This window comes from Parasteatoda tepidariorum, chromosome 1 (assembly GCF_982258835.1).
Source record: "Parasteatoda tepidariorum strain Cologne lab strain chromosome 1, Ptep-v5.0, whole genome shotgun sequence".
NCBI classification, from domain to species: domain Eukaryota; kingdom Metazoa; phylum Arthropoda; class Arachnida; order Araneae; family Theridiidae; genus Parasteatoda; species Parasteatoda tepidariorum.
The window spans coordinates 89,214,717-89,235,736 of record NC_141755.1 but is presented as its reverse complement, the minus strand read 5'-3'; the positions used below and the strand labels follow the sequence as shown (position 1 = coordinate 89,235,736).

The 21,020-nt window shown below is 31.0% G+C and overlaps 1 protein-coding gene across 2 annotated transcripts in view; it reads right to left on the bottom strand.

Moving 5' to 3' along the window:
* LOC107444205 (acyl-coenzyme A diphosphatase NUDT19) overlaps positions 1-21,020 on the bottom strand; it is a 49,301-nt gene that overhangs the window by 26,071 nt on the left and 2,210 nt on the right. Inside the window, exon 1 of one of the 2 annotated variants that reach the window (XM_043052841.3) lies at positions 14,117-14,256. The exons of the other annotated variant lie outside the window; for it this stretch is intronic. The gene's annotated coding sequence lies outside the window, so the exon portion shown is untranslated. Of the gene's footprint in view, positions 1-14,116; positions 14,257-21,020 lie in introns of those variants that run through there. 2 annotated transcript variants of the gene reach the window in all.

Sequence of the window (21,020 nt, the reverse complement as noted above, 5' to 3'; positions counted from 1 at the left end):
TCTTTTTTTGTTTAAGAACAAAAGTTAACTTGTAAATTAGCAAGTGGTTTCAATATCCCGCGATGTATAAAATAATTTTCATATAAATTTAAAGATTGTTTTCTGACTTTAAATAGCTCATAACTCAAAAAGGCAATTTTCGGGTATCAAAATATTTAACAACAATTGTGCAAGTGATGCAAAATTTGAAAGCTAATTTAGCTCATTTTAAAAAAATGGCATCAGAAATTTTTATTTGTATAATACAGCTCTGGACTGTGATCGCAGAATGCGAAATTGAAGAGCACTGGAAACGTGAATTTTATTTAACGTTATCCTTGCGAGTAATCATGTTCTGAAGTTAAGCGTGTATGTGCTTTTTAATATAGTTTTAAGAGTTGGCAACTATTTCAAAAGCTACGAATATTTAACCAACGAGTTGAGGTTATTTCTCCTTATAAATTTTTCACATAATATCTTTTTTTTATTTTTAATATGGAACATTTTTAATGTAAATTAATTTTCTTGGTACTAATAAAATATTTCTGCTTTAATGTGATGCTTAAATAAATTTAAGTGGGTGATAAATAGTGCATTGCAAATAGTTTTTAGATGTAGTGTCGACTACGATTTGTTTTTTGTTATATAGTGCATTACGAGTTATATTATGGTGCATTATCGCTACAAATCGTTAAGCTACAAATTATTTGGAATTATGAATTGTCTTACGATACATTATGAGTAGTTTTATGATGCAACGTATACAGGGGGGGGGGGAGAATCGCTCCTTTTTCTGTCCGCATAACGAGTTGTTCGTTTCAATTGCATGACAAATTTACGTCCAGATTATTGCTCTCTTTAAATAAGAAGATAAACAACAGCAGTGGTGGCTCAGGAGATAGAGCGTTCGCCTTTCAATGAGGTGAACCGGGATCGAATCTCAGTGATGACTGGTCGATACGAATTCCGCACCCGGCTCGCACCGCCCACAGTGCTGACGTGAAATATCCTCAGTGGTAGACGGATCATGGGTTAGAGTCCCCTTGCCATCAGGCTGAACGTGAGAGGTTTTCGTGGTTTTCCTCTCCATGTAACGCAAATACGGGTTAGTTCCCTCAAAAAGTCCTCCACGAAGGCAAATTTCTCCCAATACTTGATTCAGGAATTCCATTGTCTTTTGGATCTTTTGGAACAATAATGGTCGTAGACCCAAAATTGGGTCGGCTGTTAAGCGACGATTATGAAATAAAATAAAAATAGAAAATAAGAAAACAAATAATTGAATAATACCTATTTTACGAATCAAGACGAATCCCAGAAAATAACAGAAGTGTTTATATTTTCTTTTTATTTTCGGAGCTGATACTTGTTCACGATGAAGTAAAATGTCGCTCTAAAATGTAACTAAAGCCATGTAGCAGACATGCCAGATTCTATTCCTTCTTGCATTTTTTTTAAATTTATTTACTTCCTCAAGTTCTAATTTAGTCTTGCTTGTAAACAATTTTCGATATTTTCATTCTGTTTATAAAAAAAAATTGAAAAAAATATTTGAAAATCTTCCTTTAGTAAAAGAAAGAGATCTTTGATTTTATTGAAATGGTTACATTCAAATTTTATTGGTAAAGGAGCCTTAGCACAAGAAATTTCACAGTAGCATATTCTTCAATAGAATAAATTGTACAGTGAAAATGAGGATTAAATGTAGCATTTATCGGTAAAAAAAAGCTTGCATTTCGGTGAACAAACTTTAAACTTTTTATTTTTTCAAAATTAATTTATTGATTTGAAATTTACATACAGTGACTGTAGAGATAAGGCTGTTGATGTAGAACAGAATAGTTTAAACTATTCTGTTCTGCATTGCGACAAAATTATTGACATTTGACTGACGGAAATTTATTTTGACCAATATGGCCAAAAACTAAGCTAAGCTCATTGAAGCGAAAGTTCATGGTGGACCATAGCCAAATGTGCCCATCCTTGACCTTGCTCTTAAGGGTGCAGGAGCAGATGTTCCTGTTGGATGGTCAGCCAAATACGAAACCCTAGTGTTTAGTATCCAAGCAAACTTGGCATTCATTTTATTTACCCACTGATGGTATGAAAAGCTCATTCAACTCTGTACGATCCGAGGATAGAACCCCGGACCTGTGAGTTCGTGGTTCTATCCCGGTACCGTTTTGAACGGGGGTTCAAAATGGTACCACTCAGCCACTGGACCTCTGATCCGGTGGCTGAGTGTCCCGTAGCTCTGATATGATAGTAGCACGATATTACAGCTACGTATAAACCTCATGCGTTTGCAAAGATATCAACATTCATCAAAGTTCCCGTGACCCATCTATATATATATTTTTCTTACACGGCGACAAAAAAAGCCTCATTACAACTCACCGAATGGCATCGCTACAAAATCGACCAATAATTGCCGCTAAAAATGTCACATGCCAAATCTAGCTGAGGTGGCTCAACATATAGCGCTTTTAAAAACGGAAACTGAAATAACCTTAACCTAGACAGAAGTGAGTAGTCTTTGTCGATAGATCTGTATTTTAGTATTTTGTCGAAAGCGCTTTTTTCACGAATTTATATATTACGAATTTATTTGACGATTTTTGATTTATATCACGAATTTATTTGTTTTATTATTGTTATTAGTTATTCATTGAAAATGAGTCTCATTCGTGCTGTTACACTTTAAGATTTTATACTATAGCACATTTCTAATAGGTTTAACGAATTACATGTCATTTATTTGAATTCAAATTTATTTTAATGACTTAGTATTTACTAAAAAGATGTAATTTTTTTTTAAAAAAAAAGTTGTTATATGGATTTGAATGATTGTTTTGAAATCTTAGAATTTTGTGTATTTGCAATGTACCTAAGTTAGTAGCGAGCGAAGCGAGCTTGGTTTGCGAAGCAAACCATATAAGATTGCGTAGCAATTTTCGCGGGTTGGCGAGCGTTAGCGAGCAGGTAGCGCAGCCCACTAGTTCATTTAATTATTTGTAGGGTCAAACGTGATAGACTGAGGATAAACTGAAAACTTAGCCTCCACTTCCTATAATCTCTAAAAATATGAATTGTGTTTTCGACACTAGGGAGCGCTGCAGGCTCTTCCTTGCCTATATTCCGGGTGACTGTTTCCGGTGTATTTTGAGGCCATTTGGCACACAACGCATTATTGTGCTTTGAGACTATCTTGAGAGGTATTTCTTATATACATAGTATTTATTACCTAATTTATTCGTCGCCAACAGCCCATTGTGCAACTTTAGTGCGACGTAAATGAACTACAGCTACAACAACCTAATTTATTATTTGTGTTTGCAAAGTTTAAAACTCGAAATTGCTCTTGCTGTGTAGTTTTATCATTTGAAAGAAAAAGAATATGCATCGAAGAGCCATTACATTATGACCACCCTCCATCTTTAACAATGGGCTCGCCCAGGTTTTCATGGTTTCTCGCCCAGGAACAATGTTTTTATGGGGCACATTAGGACCCATAATCCTCATAAAACAATCCCTGACGTCTGTAAGCTACTTGAACATAGTTGCAGACCAGGTTCACCCATTCATGGCAACAGTTTTTCCTGCGGGGGATGGTGTTTACCAACAGGATAATGCACCATGTCATAAGGGTCGAATCGTCGAGGAACATTCTAGTGATTTTCAAGTCACTTAATTTTTATTGAAAGCAAAATTCTCTGTTTGAAAATATCGCCTAGCAGAATAAGCTCCAGTAAGCAGCTGCAAACTTTCTAACCGGATGTCAAGCAGGTCGAGAGTTCGAAATTGTTTGCATTTATATTGAAAACATCATCCATAAGTTTTCATTTGAGACTATACATAGGTTAGGAGGAAAAGTTAATTTTGCTCTCGGGAAATATCACTGACAGTTAAAAAGAAAGAGAACATCTTCCTTGTCATGACTTCTCAATTACAAAAAAGTTCAATTCCAAGGCCTAAACTTTTTTTATTCGTTTTTCTACGCTAATGTAGGTTATGTAATTAAAATATGATTAAAATTTTCTTTTGCAAATAATAAAGTCTTAACGGGGACTGCACAACAGGAGGTTAAAATAATTAAATGCATGTTAAATTTAATAATGATTGGTTATAATAATTATAATCACCCTTGATTATAATAATTGTATATAATAATTACAATCATATTTGATTACAATAATTGTAACTTTAGGTTTCAGAAAATCGTTGCCATGTAAATAAGTTATTTATCAATAGTTGAGCAATAAAAAAAAAGCATGATTAACTGAGGTTCATTTCATAAATTAATTTCTTGCCGTTCTCTACTATTTAAGGGTCAATTTTACATCATTTTGGGAGGAAATTTTTGAAAAATATTTAAACTTACTCAATCTAAATGAGAAGATATAAAATATACTCAAATATTTAAATCTCAAAATCGAAGAAAATTTTTTTTAAAAAAAATCGGAATATCGAAAAATGTTAAATTTTATATTCCAGACAAAATAGTAAAAATGGTGATAATTTAAAAAAGAACTACTTCGATTCAGAAAAAATAAGAAAATAATGCATCCATTTAATCTCTATTGATTTTTTATGAAATGAATGAATTTATTTATACATTTAGTTTTAATTTTTGCAACCAATATTGTGTACTGTATTTTCTTTGATCTGTTCCTGTAGCTAAATTTATTAGATTTAAACCACAGTTATGGTGTTGATGGCTAAGAAAGCATTCTCTAAACGACCAGTTATGGGCCAGGGAGTGATATGGAGGTTTTATAGTTTTGAGACCAAAGATGAAGCGTCAAGACAGTGTCAGTATTATGCACCGAACGCCTTTACTTCTCAGCGAAACTGTTATCCATGAATGCACAGTGGGTTAGCATCCAAGGTTTCGTGGCCAAAATTAGTATTTCAATAAAATTTGTTTCAAAATTTGGGGTTTTTTATTTAGGGGTTTTTATGTGCAGGTAAATTGAATTCATAGTTAAAATTTTGAACTACACTAAAAATACCCCAAAACACAAAATGGCAGCTGAAATATGGCGAGCAAAAATAAGAAAAATAATATAGTACGCTTAAAAAATTAAATATAGCAATGAAAATAAAATAATTTTCGTAATTTTATGTTAAAAATGAAAAGCAAATTATATTTCGAAGTAATATTACAAAATAACGCGCATTAATTACAAAATAACGCGAAAACATGAAAAAAAAACTTATTTTTGTTTTTCGGTATATTTAGTCCACCTTTGCGATACGAGCAAAATGGGGCAGGTTTTTTCGAAAGAAGAAACATCAAAGAAGACAACAAAAAAGTTTAGTTAATTGGGTATAATATAGCCTACGTCACAGGTTGTGTTGTTCCTACTAAATTTAACCCATGAACGGCATTTTCTGCGAGCCTAACTTCAAGCCACAAATAAACAAACGAAGTGTTCGATCGTTTAAATAGCTGCTCGCCAGATTTTATTGCATTATAAAGAAAAGTTATTGAAACTAAATAAACAACAACAACTAAAACAAATAACAACAACTACTAATAACAATAACTAAATAAACAACAACTGAATTCCATTCGTTTAGCATTGCGTCATATGTTGTTCCTACTAAATCGAAGTAGTTGTGTTTTTTTCATATTATACCCAATTACCTCGTGGAACTTTTCGGAACTAAGTTTCGAAAGTCATTCAAACATTGTAAAATGTCAAATGATAAGATATAAACTATAAGTTTGTCAAGAGTATTAACTAATCCAACAAATTGAAAAATGGTACTATAATTTCAGACTAATTACTATGATAAAAATGTAACAATAAGGTGAAATTTCTATCTATATATATATTTCTCTTACACGGCGATAAAAAAAAGCCTCATTACAACTCTCCGAATGGCAACGCTAGAAAATCAACCAATAATTGCCGCTAAAAATGTCACATGCCAAATCTAGATTGGGTGGCTCAGCATATAGCGCTTCTAAAAACGGAAACGGAAATAACCAGAGTGTAAAATATTATGTGCTTATGAGCATCGTATTTTTTGTTAAATAATTTATTTATTACTAGCCGCCAAAGGCGCCCAGCTGTTCGCCAAGCTAAAGGTTTTCACAAATAAAGTTTTTTAAAACATAGCCGGAAATCTGAAGATTAGTGGACAATTAAAGTGTTCCTGTCCAGCAATTTTGTCTTCATATCCAGTTCTGCTGCAGATGTGTTATAGCTCTTGAGGATGCTTGAAATTATATAGCTACAACGCTTAAGAAAAAAAAAACTAAAATGCTAAATACATGAAAAGAAAACGAAAACGAATAAATTTTTTATGGTATCAATTTCTATTTCTATATAATTTTTTATGGTATCAAATTCTATTTCTATATCTGTTACGTCAAGCACTCAGGTATTATAATTTGATCTAGTTGTGCTTGTATAATTTTGATCTAGTTGCGCTTTCTACGTCATTTTGTTAACATCGTTTGGTTTGTTATTTAACATCATTTGGTTTGTTTTTTCTAAGTTAACTTTCAAAAAATTGGCTGGCATCAGCATTTTTATTCTTTAAGTTGTTTATTTTTTCTTTTGGAATTCGTTCCTTTTCAGCGAAATGTTTTTCAACCTAATCGAATTCTTTGCCGACTGTTCTCTGTATATATAAAGAAAATAAAGTAAATATTTTTAAAGTGTTGCGAAAAGAATTTTTAGTTGTACAAAGTACTACAATATCGCTATAAAAATTATCGTCTTCGCTTAAGAAAAAAAAAATAGAGCGTGGAAAGAAGAAGAAAAACTTATTATAACAATTATGAACAGCGACAAATGTATCAAAGCGAAGCGTTCTATTTACGTATCGAATATGTTGCCACATTTTTAATACAGAAGTTAAACTTTTCTCCACTTTAATAAATGTAAACTAATGCGAACTTTACAATTAAATTATTAATTCCTTCGTATATTATTGGTTTAAGTTGTCGAAAATTAATATTTCAATTGTGAGGTTCGCATTAGCATACATTTATAAGAGTGGGGAAAAGTATATGCATTTTTTAATAGTTTTTTGAATATGGCTCTTTGAAGACGAAAAAGCAGACGAAAAGCATAGACTTACGAAATGACTGATAACTAAATAACTAATCAAAATTTTTGAAAAAGAAAAAAAATACTTCTTCATTATGTCAAAACACAATTATGGGCCGAGTTTCGTGCCCGGGCGAGGCTTCTGGGGCGATATATTGTGATTACAGACACACACACACACAGCCGCGTTTATTATTATGTATAGATATATCAGTTTATAGATGGTAACGAGAAGAGTTTTGTGGTTGCTATGGTGACTAATTAGAAGGTAAATTGTTTTTTTGAGTGAGTGTGAGATTTGTTTTTTGGAACTGCGATGCTGTAATTTTATTGTTTAGTTAATAAATCTTCCTTTTATATTAAACGTGATAGTAGTTTCCTTAATTATTTGATTCGAAGTCCTTGGAGTTTTATTTGAGGTCAGTTTATTTTGTATTTTTTGACAAGAGAGAGCATTCTCACCAAACGAGATTTCTTCCGAAATTCAATGTTTTGTTTATGCTGGGTTTTTCCATTGCAATTTCTCTTATTTAAATTTTCAATAGACTTAATTATAGCCAAAATTTTAACCTTTTTAAAGAGATATCAGTTCTGGAAATTTTATCTTAAGATTTTATACTATAGCACATTTCTAGAAAGGTTTAACGAATTACATGTCATTAATTTGAATTCAAATTTATTTTAATGACTTAGTATTTCCTAAAAAGATGTAATTTTTTTTTAAAAAAGAGTTGTTATATGGATTTGAATGATTGTTTTGAATTCTTAGAATTTTGTGCATTCGTAATGCACCTAAGTTAGTAGCGAGCGAAGCAAACCATATAAGATTGCGTAGCAATTTTCGGGGATTGGCGAGCGTTAGCGAGCAGGGGGCACAGCCCACTAGTATAGTATATTTCTGAAATAAAAATTTAAAAGCTACATTAAAAAAATTTCTTTTTAACATATTTATCATTGCATTGTACTCTCGTAGGTTCAACAAGTAAATTATAATGTTTGGAATGATTATGAATACTTAATTTGGGTTACATTAAAACTGCCTACACATATTTTAGTTGAAAATTTAATTTTTGACTTTTGGCCAAAGATCATGGTTTCCTGGCCCACAGTGGAATGTTGTGATCGAGGGTCTTTGAACTGTGACCAAAAATGAAACCCTAGTGGATTCTTTGAGGATTAATTATTCAAGCAAAAAAAATAATAAATAAAAAAAGAAAGAAAGAAGGAAACTCCGAGGAGGAGGTAAACAAAATAGCATCATGATGGAGTGGAAATACTTCACTTTTTACGGATCAAATTTCAAAACTTTGACTACATTTTTCAGTAAAGAGTTTTGTGGACAATTTCAAGTTTGAAAAATGATTTCATTTTAAATTTAAAGCACTTGACGAACGGTTTATAAATATAAAACTTACGGCTACCAGTGTTCAATTTTTCAGTTTCGAGTACAACCCAGAAGACTAGGTAACTCTTGAATCGAGCATCGACATAAACTTGTCTAATTAATTGACACTTACCTCCGTTTGATTCTCAGAAAGACTGAAAGAAGAAAAGCCACAAACGGGAAAACGGTGTAAATAGACCTCTCGACGTTGATGATTTTATAGAATGTGAAGATCTTCGTCAAATGGCCAAACCAGTCAGATCTCCTGACCTGAGTCCGATTACCTTGACAGATAAGTTGGTACTTTCAAAGGTCTCTCATATGATTGTTAGAAAACTTGAAACTCGGGTACCCCTGTTCAGTTCTACTTCCCCCATTTCAGTGTATGATAACTTCCTTAGCAGCATAAAAAAACGATGCCACCAATGAAGGGTAATTAAGGGGAAATAGAAATTTTGCAATGTAACGGCTACCTTTAAAGCTCAAAAGCCATTAATGTTCACATTATCTTACTAGTCTGTGTATTAATTAGGGTGATCCATAAAAGTGCAGAATCAAGTGTTTTTCGCAATTTACTTATGAATTTTGTGTTTATAACTACAAATAAACTCAATAGGAAATATCAAATGAACGAACGTATAGGGAAGATAGTTTCCCAGTATTGGCTTCTCCTCTTGACTTCACGCAAACCTTTACTGTTCCCCACATTTATGTTGTTTTTTCTTCTTCATTTTTTGAAGTTATCAGTAGGAGGCTGAACAAATTATAGGAAGACTGAATAAATCCTAGATGGAAAAGTAGGTTCATAGTAACACTTAAAAATTAGGGAAGTTGGTCCTATTCTCCAGACCTTATAAATGCTTTATCAAAGTTTGAACTGGCTATAATTTTGCTGAAACTCTTTCATTCATAGTTCCTTTTCCGAACTATGAAAATTTGAAAGTTTTCGTTCATGTTGGAAAACAGGCATCTTTTCAAACAAATAATAATTTTACCTCGCATAAGCATTTTTTATTTTATTCAATAACTGTCGTTGAACAGCAGACCCAATTTTTGGGTTTGCGACTACTAATGTTCAATTCCGTAGCCTTCTAATTTTGAATTCTATCCAGAAGACAAAGGAACTCCTGGACCAAGTATTGGGAGAAAGCTGCCTTCATGGAGGATTTTTTGATGGAACTAATTTACATTTGCGTTACATGGTTAGGAAAACCATCAAAATCTCCCACGGTTAGTCTGACGGCAAGTGGACTCTAACCCATGATCCGTCTACCACTGAGGATATTTTACGTCAGCAATGTGGTCGGTGAAAGCCTGATGCGGAATTCGTATCGACCAGCCATCGCAATGATTCGAACCCGGTTTCCCTTTATGAAAGGTGAACGCTCCATCCCCTGCGCACATCACGGCTCTCGCATAAACATTGGCTACTTTTCTTGGAAAAAAAAAAGCAAAAGTAAAACTATTTGCTCATTTAAAAGGTGCAAAACGTTTAAACTCTTTCTCAAATTATAGCCTTTTGAAAATTTGCAATAAAATAAATGATGCAATTTCTGAAAGTTTTGATCATGACTTTTCAGAATATTCCTAACAATATTTAGCCATTAAATTTTCTTGTGAAGTTGTAGGAAATGAATGTCAATAGTAGGGGATCTTCTAATACTTCGCAAGAGTTTAATAATTAGTGACTGACAATATTTATTGCCGACTTTTTCTGGAATGTGTTTAGATGCTTTCGATATCTCAAGCACCTAAACCATTTAACACGCTTCACTGAGATTACAAAAAAAGAAATAGAAAATGGAACGTTTTTGGATGTTGTTGTCCGTGAAGGACAAAATTCTCTAATGACTATTCTTGTCTATTTCGTAAAATGGTGCTGGGAGGGATTTTGTTTCTTCTACTATAAATGTTGCGAAAGAACAAACTAGTTTAAGAGGTTATTAGGCTTAGCTGATTAATAAGAACTGGAATAGGAGATCAAATCGGAGGGATAAAAACGCAGATTTAATCAAAATCTGATTAAATGACTGCATTCAGCTGAAGGTCAATGCAAAACGTATTTGCATTCAATCGATTCCGAGCACAAAGCAATTCTGTGGCATCAAGAATTATCAAAGTTACAATGTGCCTTTCTTATCACACTAGATTCGTTAAGAAATAATGAATCGTTTTAGCTTTTAAAACTCAGAACATGTTCAACGTGATTTGATCTCGGTTATATGATGTTGTTAAGTTCTCTCATCAAAATTTCAATTAGAGAGGATTTTCAGCTTCGGCAGATTAAGCCACCATGGTGCTTCACTATACAAGTTTGTTCTTTAGCAGACATCCAGTGTCGAACCCACTACCACTTTTCAACAAGTATTGGGAATCGCTATTCGCTTACAGACCAAATGTCTCCTTGGGGTACTTTAAGGACTTTTTTTATATTACAACAAGAACCATCAATGAGAATCTCTCTCAAACAAAATAAAATCTTACAACTGCATTGTGAGTGTAACTTCTCATTGAGATCGAAATTTTGGCATAAACCCCTAGAATTTTTTTTTTAATTCTGAATACTTGAAAAAGATAACGAACGCTGAGATCGAAATTTTGGCATAAACCCCTAGAATTTTTTTTTAAATTCTGAATACTTGAAAAAGATAACGAACGCTGAGATCGAAATTTTGGCATAAACCCCCAGAATTTTTTTTAAATTCTGAATACTTGAAAAAGATAACGAACGCTCTTTAAGTTTTAGAAAGCTATGGAATTGGAAGTTGAAAAAATGCAATAAAAACGTTTTTATTTCTAGCAAAACAAGCATCAAACCATTTTTAAAACCCTGAAATGCTTTCTCAAAAATAACATAAAGTTTGAAATGAAATAAAAATTATTCAAAATCATCATTTAATAAAAAAAGGTTTTATTGTTTAAAATATAAAAGCTTTGAGCATAAATTTTTTTTCCTCAAATGGACAAGAACAGCATATTTCCATGCACGGATACCCATCCTCTCAAGCCTTAAAGTCTTAACTATATTCTGCTTAATTTATATTTTATTTACTTCAATTTATTACTACTTCAATTATTTTAACTACTTTGATTTTGTTTAATTTATATTTATATGTTAACGATTTAAAAAAATAGCTTAACAAATAAAAATGGGATTCCATGGTTTGTAGTGCTAAGAGATATCAAACTCTTAATATCGTGATGTATAATGATGATGTTGATTTATAATAATGATGTAGATTTATGATACTGATGTAGATATATAATGAAGTATCGTGTTATTTATTTATTTTTTTGGTTTTACTAAATTACATTACCTTTACATTGGACATTGTTTCCGTTTTCCAAGTACACAGAAATATTTTCAAAAAGTGAAAAAAATTTTATTGCATTTTTTGATAGTTAATCTTTTTAAGATTATTATATCTAAATATTGAATTGATTTTCGTAAAAAGGTTAAAAGTTACAGTACAATATAGACGCAGAACACATTGCGACATGCATGATCATAAGAACTTGTGCGCTCAACTGATTAATGAATTTTGAGTACTCCAATAAAACATTTTAGTAAAATACTATTATTTACACTATTTTATGGAAATAATATGTTTGAATTATGCAAGTAAAAGAATTAATGATATTTTCAATAAAAATATTTAAAATTGCAATATATTTAACGGTAACCGTTTTTAATGAAGGTTGAAATGAGTTATTGACAATTTTAGAACAATTTAAAATAAATGTTGGTCCAGCAGCCAAAGAATTTGCTCAAAATGTAGATAACTAGAATTGCGGCTGCAATTCTAAAAACAAAATAGATGTCTCATGAAAATTTTAGAATGAAATGGTCTCTGCTGAAAATGGTAGAAAAGAAACAACGTATGGTCTTGGTATTGATGCATTATAGTTCGTTGCAAAATTTTATATATTTATATAGATTATTGTTCATAAAACTTTAAAACATTTTATTCGAAACTGTTTCTCTTACTCATTGTATTTTTAACGCGTGCAATTTTTACCAATTTACTTTAAAATTTGACACATAGTTCACAATAAGTATAGTTACATTTTTTTAATTAATTTGGTTGGTTTTGAGTAATCTATAAAAATGCAATTTCCGTCATTTTTTAATTTTTTTCACAACACTGGAACTTTGACAAAAGAAAATATTTAAAAAAAAAATCCTATGAGCAACGTATAGTTTGAAAAAATCTAAATGGAATCAAATTTGGATGAATTTTTCCTACTTATGAGTACAACGAGTCATAGATAATTCAAAAAATAAGTTAAAAACATTGTGTTATATAAATACTAATTTTTTAAATGTCTGTATTTCTAACATGATAAAATGAAGATAAAAAAATACGTGCAATGACATAAAAAAGCATTAAATTAATCCCAATCATTGCAAAATTCATTAAATTTCTTTCTCCCTTTTACGCGTTTTACCGTGTTGTTCCTTTTTGAAGAAAAAGAAACAAAATAATTTTCTTAATATCTAGTTGGATACCTGTTTTTCCTATAGGTCAAAATGAATCGTAAGCAATTAATAAATTGGTATCAATTAACACTAGCTTTGTGCAATTATGCACAAAGCTAAAAAATAAAAACCATTTAATTTAAAGATTCTATTTGCAATTTAATCTTCTCCGGTGACTTCAGATTATAAGATGAAGCTAAATATTTTTTAGGTGCTCAACCAATTTTAAAAAAAAGTTTTGTACTTAGCTACATTTGACACTGAAAAAGTTGCTATAGATCACAGTCAACACACTATTGTCAAAAAATTAGCACAAATTGTTAGAGATTTAGCATTAGATTTGCACTTTAGTATTTAATTTTCACTTTAGTTTTTAATTTTCACTTTAGTATTTAGCTTTTTTATTAGGTTTTTATTTTAAACTAGATAGTTTTCGAAACACTAATTCTGTAACTCCTCACTGTCATGCCATTCACGATTTAAATTGGGCTATAATTATTAAAGAACGTACATAAAGCATAGATAATTATTAAAGAACGTAGTGGTAGTAGTAGTAGTAAAGAACTTCAAGTGAAGCTCATTTTTGATCAAACACAGCTGTAAGCTAGCAAACGTTACTGATTTTATCTTTTAAATAATTTTAAAGGAAAATCAGAATCGTCTGCAGTTTGTATTCAACAATGCGTAATGCTAAAACTATTAAAAAAAATCGTTCCTCATACATCCCTCTTTAGTAAATTAATAAATAGTTGTGAACAGTTTTTGGGAGAATAAACTTACCCCGTTTTTTCAAATTTTAGAATGCTTTGGACCGTTTTGGAGTAGTAAGCGAAACACGTTATTGGCAAACACACCATCAACTCCTCCTTTTATATTGTTGCAATTAACTTTACTAAATCATTTAGTATTTATCAAAATATAATACTAGATTCGCTGAATGTCGCATTTGTGTTACATGGAGAGAATAACCAAAAAAAAAACCTCCTACGGTTACTCTGATAGAAAGAGGATTGTAACCTATAATTCGTCTACCACTAAGGATATTTTATGTCAGATTATTAAATATCGGTATTTTTTATGGTATATAAGAGTATAATTCAAAATGCAGTTATCACGGTATTATAAAATATTGATATTTTACGATACATCATCGAGCTCAAATCTTATCAAAGAAGTCGAAAAGAAAGATGTTTTTGAAGTGCTTACCTTATTCAAATGTGTTTCGATGAGTCAAGGTTGAGTGATAATACAAGATCCGCAGGCGAGACTCAACTGAAACTGCTTTCCTATTTTGTTCAATGTCGTTTGCGGACGACAAACAAATGAACAAAACAAATGAAGTAGTTGCCTCATCAAGACGAGGTAATTTCGCTTTTGTGGCAACAATAATGAATGCTCTGTTTCCGTTTTGTTAAGAAATGCAAACGATAGTGAAATTTCGAATTTAAATAGGTATAAAGCGATATTGCATTAATAACATTTACCCAAAATAGTAAGAACTAATTGGATTAAGCAAAAAGACAAACGATAAAAAAATTCCTATCTATTTTCTGCACAAACAAAGGCGCCATATAATACATAAATTATCGTTATTGAGCTTATAAACATAAAAATTATGTAGATTTTTTGAGACATAACCTCTTGTAAAAATCATTTTTTCAAAATGATGCCATACACTTTGGAATTAAGATGCAAATTTCGTCTAAATTGGAAGTCAAAATGTCATGTTTTAGGAAAAAATATGATTCAATTTTAACGTTAGAAAGAACGTTTTAAAGATTGATTCCACGCATTTGCATCACAAAACCTATATTTTCTTGGAATTAAATACTTTTAATCCAGTTACAAACAAAATTTTGAGGGGAAATTGTGATCAGTTTTTGATGTCACAAAAAGGGCAGTTTAGAAATTAATTTTAATTTAACTTTATTGTTGTAGTATTAAATATGGAAGAAAGTTCCTAGAGGAAAAAATTAAGTAAAGCTTTGAAATTTGCTCTGCAGTAGTAGAATGTTTTAATTCTTAATTAGTGTATTTTTGTAAAGCTACAAGCATTAAGTTGCGCAAAAATATATATATTTTCATTTTTAATTCATTGTTTATGGGAAAGTGTAAAAATAGAATAAAAAGTTTTACATTAAATATACATTTTAATGACTTACATTAATTAATAACATTACATAATACATTCATTAATTACATTAAACATGAATTTTAATAACTTTTTCTCGTTTATTGTAACAAAAACTTATATTCAGCATTTATTTATTTTTTGTAATTTAATGCATATAAATCATGCAAATACTTGTTTGTAGGAAATGCTTTGTTTGTTAGTTTTAATCATTTCTCATAATATCAAAAAAAAAAAAAAAAAAAAAGGGAAAAAACAGTTTTCTGTTATTGTTAGCTTCATTTGTAATTTTCCTTATCTAAAACATATCAATTAATAAATTAGTATACACGTACCTTTAAGTAGTAATGAGTCTCATTTTCGATTTATTTTTTTTAACTTATTTATGTACATGTTACTTGCAAAAGTGAAAAAAGTATTAGTAATTTCTCATGGTTTTAATCATTTTTTAACGAAGTAGGGAAGCAAAATAGTTGCAGTGAAAACAAAAATACGGAAATTTGTTTTGATATCCTTCAGATGCGACATATTTAAGTTACAGTGGTGGCTAAATCGAGAAACTATCCACTATGAATTTATTGATTATAAATCTATGTTTTCTAAGGCTTTCAATTTTTAAAAATAATTTTTAAAAAAATAAAATAAGCAATGTTTTCAAACATGAAATTTTTTTAATTTTCAAATAAGAATAATATGATAAGTTAGTGAAATATGTGACAAATATAATCAAAATAAAATTCATAAAATTTGAATAATTAAAACCAGTTATTTGAGTAACACAAATATACCAGTTATAGCATGGTACCGGGTGCTGTAGATCAGCGGTTCTTAACCTATGGGTCGCGAAGCATATTTCATGGGTCGCGCTGAGTCGAACCAAAAAAGTTAGTAATACACCAAATAATAAGTAATACCAACACCTCCTAGAAGAAGTCATTGTGACTTACTCAGCCTAATTTTGACTTTTTTGGGGGTCGCGACATGAACATATTTCTCAAATTTGGGTCGCGGCTTAAAAAGGTTAAGAACCACTGCTGTAGATTATTACATCATCTGCAGATCTAGCCAGCTTTAAGTTTTATTTGTATTTTCAAAAAGCAAACAAACTGATGGGGTAAGATGCCGAGAATCCATTTTAAAGCATCTCTAAACTTATTTAATGAGTTGAGTTGGAGACGTGGTGGCTCAGGGAATATAGCGTTCGTCTTCCAATGAGGTGAACCGGGTTCGAATCCCAGCGATGGCTGGTAGATACAAATTCCGCCATCGGCTCGCACCGCGACCACAGCGCTAACATATCCTTAGTGGTAGACGAATCATGGGTTAGAGTCCCCTTCCCGTCAGGCTAACCATGTGAGTTTTCGTGGTTTTACTCTCCATGTAACGCAAATACGAATTAGTTCCATCAAAAAAAGGCCTCCACAAAGGCAAATTTCTCCCAATAGTTGATCCAGCAGCTCCCTTGTCTTCTGGATTGGGCTCAAAATTACAAGGTTACTGAGTTGAACAACTCAAAATTGGGTCGGCTGCTTAACGACGGCCGTAAAATAAAAAAAAAAAAAAAATAAATTGAGTTGAGAGAACACCACAAAAAATAGAGATTTATTTTCTGTTAAAGCTGAGCAGTATAGGGATTTATTTCAGTTTCCAGCATTATTTGGTTAAATTCAACTTAAATGTCTAAAAAAAAAACGCACACAGACACAAAGTTTTTATATATAAGGACGTTATTTGTGCAAGTTTTGCTGCGTGTGTATTAGATCAGCAGTTTCCAAATGTTAATAACCGGCGATGATTTTTGAAACCACTGATTATATTTAGATCTAACCTATAATTCATAATTTATTTAATCATTCGGTTACCTTTATGAAATTACTGCAAGTAAAATGCCAAGGAATAGAACTGGCATTTCTTAAAAGGAAATATAATATTTCTAATAATTTATATTTAACAAATTATGGAAGGAAGAAGCATTTATAAAATATTCCATCACGCTTTTCAAATCAAGGTAAAATAACTTAATTATTTAATAAAGAATTATGTTTCCCTAATAACCGGTTTCAACGTTTCTTTTTAGTTTTCATTTCGAAGTAATCCATAATTTTATTTATTTTATTCATTTTGAGCTTATGTAAATGCACCACCAACAAACTAGACTAGATGCAGCACAAGGACTGCAAATTTAATTATTGGACATGGAATCTAATTTATGACTATTAATGATGTAACGATGAAAAATTTTCATTCTTCTAATGAAATATTTTAAACCCCCGAATGTTAAATGAAATATTTTAAACTCACCAATCCCCGGAACTGCTTTCGCAGTTCATTTCGGATTGCTTCGCAATTCGATGCTCGCTTTTCTCGCTCATTGGATACGCTCTTAACGTCTAGCTTTCGTATACTTTTTTGAACACTGAAGTTCCGAAAACTTTTCACTGTAGAAAATTCTAAACCTGTGCATTTCAATATTAATTTAAAATTGCAAACAGTTCAAAAAATTTTCTTAATCACACTATTCTAAATTTCAGTTGTTGAGAAAAGTAACTGTTGTAAGTTTTGTTTTAAAGTCTTTCTCACCAGAGGGCTAAAGCCATGTGTTGTAAAACAATATGAAATAGTACTGAACGCCGGATGTAAAGCATCGGCTTCGATGAAGATAATTTTGTGAGAATTTTTTTGATAATTCGGTGAGAATTCACCCGATTAGACATATGATGCTCACTACGTGCTCTTGCGCGCCGAAGCCTATCAATTAAAACGTATTAGCGTTTTATATAATATAGATTAGCCATATGATGCTCACTACGTGCTCTTGTGCGCCGAAGCCTATCAATTAAAAATGAAAACTGCTGCCAGGGCGAGAAAAGAAATATCATCGGTTTTATTGATACATACTTACGTATTAGCGTTTTATATAATACTAGGAGGCTCCGCCCCCTGCTCGCTAACGCTCGCCATCCCCCGAGAATTGCTACGCAATCCTATGCGATTCACGCCGCGAACCATGGCTCGCTGCGCTCGCTCGCCAATGAACACAATGTTCTAGCACAAAGACATAATATATTATCATCAAAGACATAGTATTGTACTTATGTAGAAGAATTCTACCCTTATTGGCTTTTAAAATGTTCTTATTGGCTCAAATGTTCAAATGTTCTTATTGGCAATGTTCTTATTGGCTTTTAAAAAAGTATATTAGCTATTTAGATTGTACATGGTGAAAAAATCAAAACATTAGCTAAATAAGAAACATATAAGCAAAATAAATTATCAAATATTGCTTCAGTAATATTCTGCATTTTAAAGCGTGAAAATTCAATGCATAAATAAACGCGAAATATAAAAAAAATTCAATGCATTCAATACAAACACTTAAACGTTTTTTAGACGTTTAGGTAGCTCCCAGTAGAAAAATATCAATTCAACAGCGGCCTTTTAAAGCATTCTCACTTCAATTAATTAATTAATTCCTAATTGAGTTTAAATTAAATATTGTCATGTTTTTAGTGCATGAATCTGAATTGAACAACCTGATAATGCTCACTCTGGTTATTGTTATCTGGTTGCTCACTACGTGCTCTTGCGCGCCGAATCCAATCAATTAAAAATGAAAACTGTTGCCAGCGCGAGAAAAGAAATATCATCTGTTTCATTGATACATACATACATACGTACGTATTAGCGTTTTATATAATAAGATAGATAGTCTTTCATCGGTCATTACGTTCAAAATTTTCTTTAATAAACTTTACTTCTTTGTTTATAAAGTTAGGTATTCGCCGAAAGAAGGTTGATTATTTGGAGATCCGTAGCCCTTCCTCCTAAAAAAAAATTGTGTATAGCTGTGTTAGATTTAGGTGAAATTTTGCAATTATAATATATATATATATATATATATATATATATATATATATATATATTCGGAAAAAAATAAACCAGTCTGCGAATCTTACAGTGCAATGTCTAATTTGCTTATTGGACAACATAATTATTAACAGTTTATTCAATTATGTTATCTATTCAATTATGTCATTTGTCTTTTATTACTACTCTATTTTTCCCTATTTGAAATTCTGGTATTGTTTTCCTAGTTCTGCTGTCAGAGGATATAGCAAAGAGTTCCGACGAAATTAATCGGGGGGAAATGTGCCCTGAATATCATTGTAAATATTTCGCTTTTTATTCGTTGGATTAGTTTTCAAAGGGGAGGAAAGCTACTGTATGTTTTCGAATTATTTTTTGTCACCCTTTTTTCAGAAATCGTGTGAACTATATTTGCCTACTTCATACAAAATAAAAAAAAATTATTTAGGTTTTTTAATTTTTTTTAATATATCTATCTCCCTATATATATACATATTCTTGTGACAATTATTGTTTCCAGATAATTAAACTTTCCATGTTTAGGGCGTCAGAGTTGCTTCCAGCATAAGAAGCAAACTATTCTGTTTTTACATAACTTATAGAATCTGTGATTTTAATTGAAAATATACCCTGAGTTTTGCATATCCACACGCAAATTTTCACTATTTCACTTTCTCCTACTTTTAGAATATATGGTATTGATTAGCGATATTCTCTGAGTTTTACATGCGAGTATCTGTTTACATATACACATGCAAATTTTTAATTTGTCATTCAAACTTTTTTTATTTGTATTTCACTTTTAGAATCTATGATTTTGATTAAAGATATCCCCAAAATTTCACTTTATTGTCTGTTTAAACATCCACGTGCAAATTTCTAATTTGTAAGTCAAAAGTTTTCATTTATCTCTCACTTTTAGAATCTATGATATTGATTAAAGATATTCTCTGAGTTTTACATGTTACTATCTGATTACATAACCACATGCAAATTTTTAATTTGTCATTCAAACATTTTCATTTGTATCTTACTTTTAGAATCTAATTTTTATTAAAGATATCCTCTCAGAATTTGATTTAATATTGTTTGTTTAAATATCCGTGTGCAAATTTTCAATTTGTCATTCAAATTTTTTATTTGCATCTTATTTTTAGAATCCGTGATTTTTTTTAAAATTATCATTTGATTTTTAAATAAAACATTCTCTTTTCCAGATACTGTTTACATTTCCATATTCATATCGTTAATTTGTTATTGTTTCCAAATTTTTGAATTTGTATCTTACTAATAGAACCTCTTACTTGGATAAAAGGTATTAAATCATTTTACGTAACACTATCAGTTTACACAGTCTCATTCAAATCTTCATCTGTCAACAAGTCATTCAAAGTCATTTATTTACATCTTACTTTTAGAATCTGTGTTTTTGATAAAAAATAAAAATATTATCTCATTTCTACATGAGTCTGTTTGTTTGCATTTTCAAATTCATTAGATGTTAGAAGGATTTTTTTTTTATGTGCAAACGTCTATTATGGTTTCAGCATTTATCTCAAAGCTCATTTAATAGCTCGCTGATTTACAAAAATGTTAGCTCTAGACATCTTATCATGTTTTTATTACTCGCTTTTGTATCGGTGGTTGGTATTTTGAATCGAAATTTTAACCTCTGTCTGACTTTTAAGGCATACAAACATCTACTGAAGCTTTTTGTTGATGACAGGGCAAATTTAAGTCATTATTCGAATGCTGGAGTGGAACTTATTGTCATGTTATCGCCAAACAGAATCGTTAATTTTTGTTTCGTCACTAACTAGAATACTCAAACTTCAACTACAGCTCCGTGCTGTTTGCTCATAAAATTGACAATCTCTCCCTGGCCGTTTCAGGCAAGTTTTATCACCATATTATAGAATGAAAAAACTTATCGCCAATCAAGATAAAATAATATTTAAAAATTAACTTTTCATTGCAGAAATGTAAAACATTTGTTTTATTTTCTCTGCAATCGGTGGAAAAATTAAAGTTTGATGCAAAACGGAACAATCTAAATATATTTTGATCTAATGTTTCTGATTAAATTTTAACTTACAAGAGCGAAATCTTAGA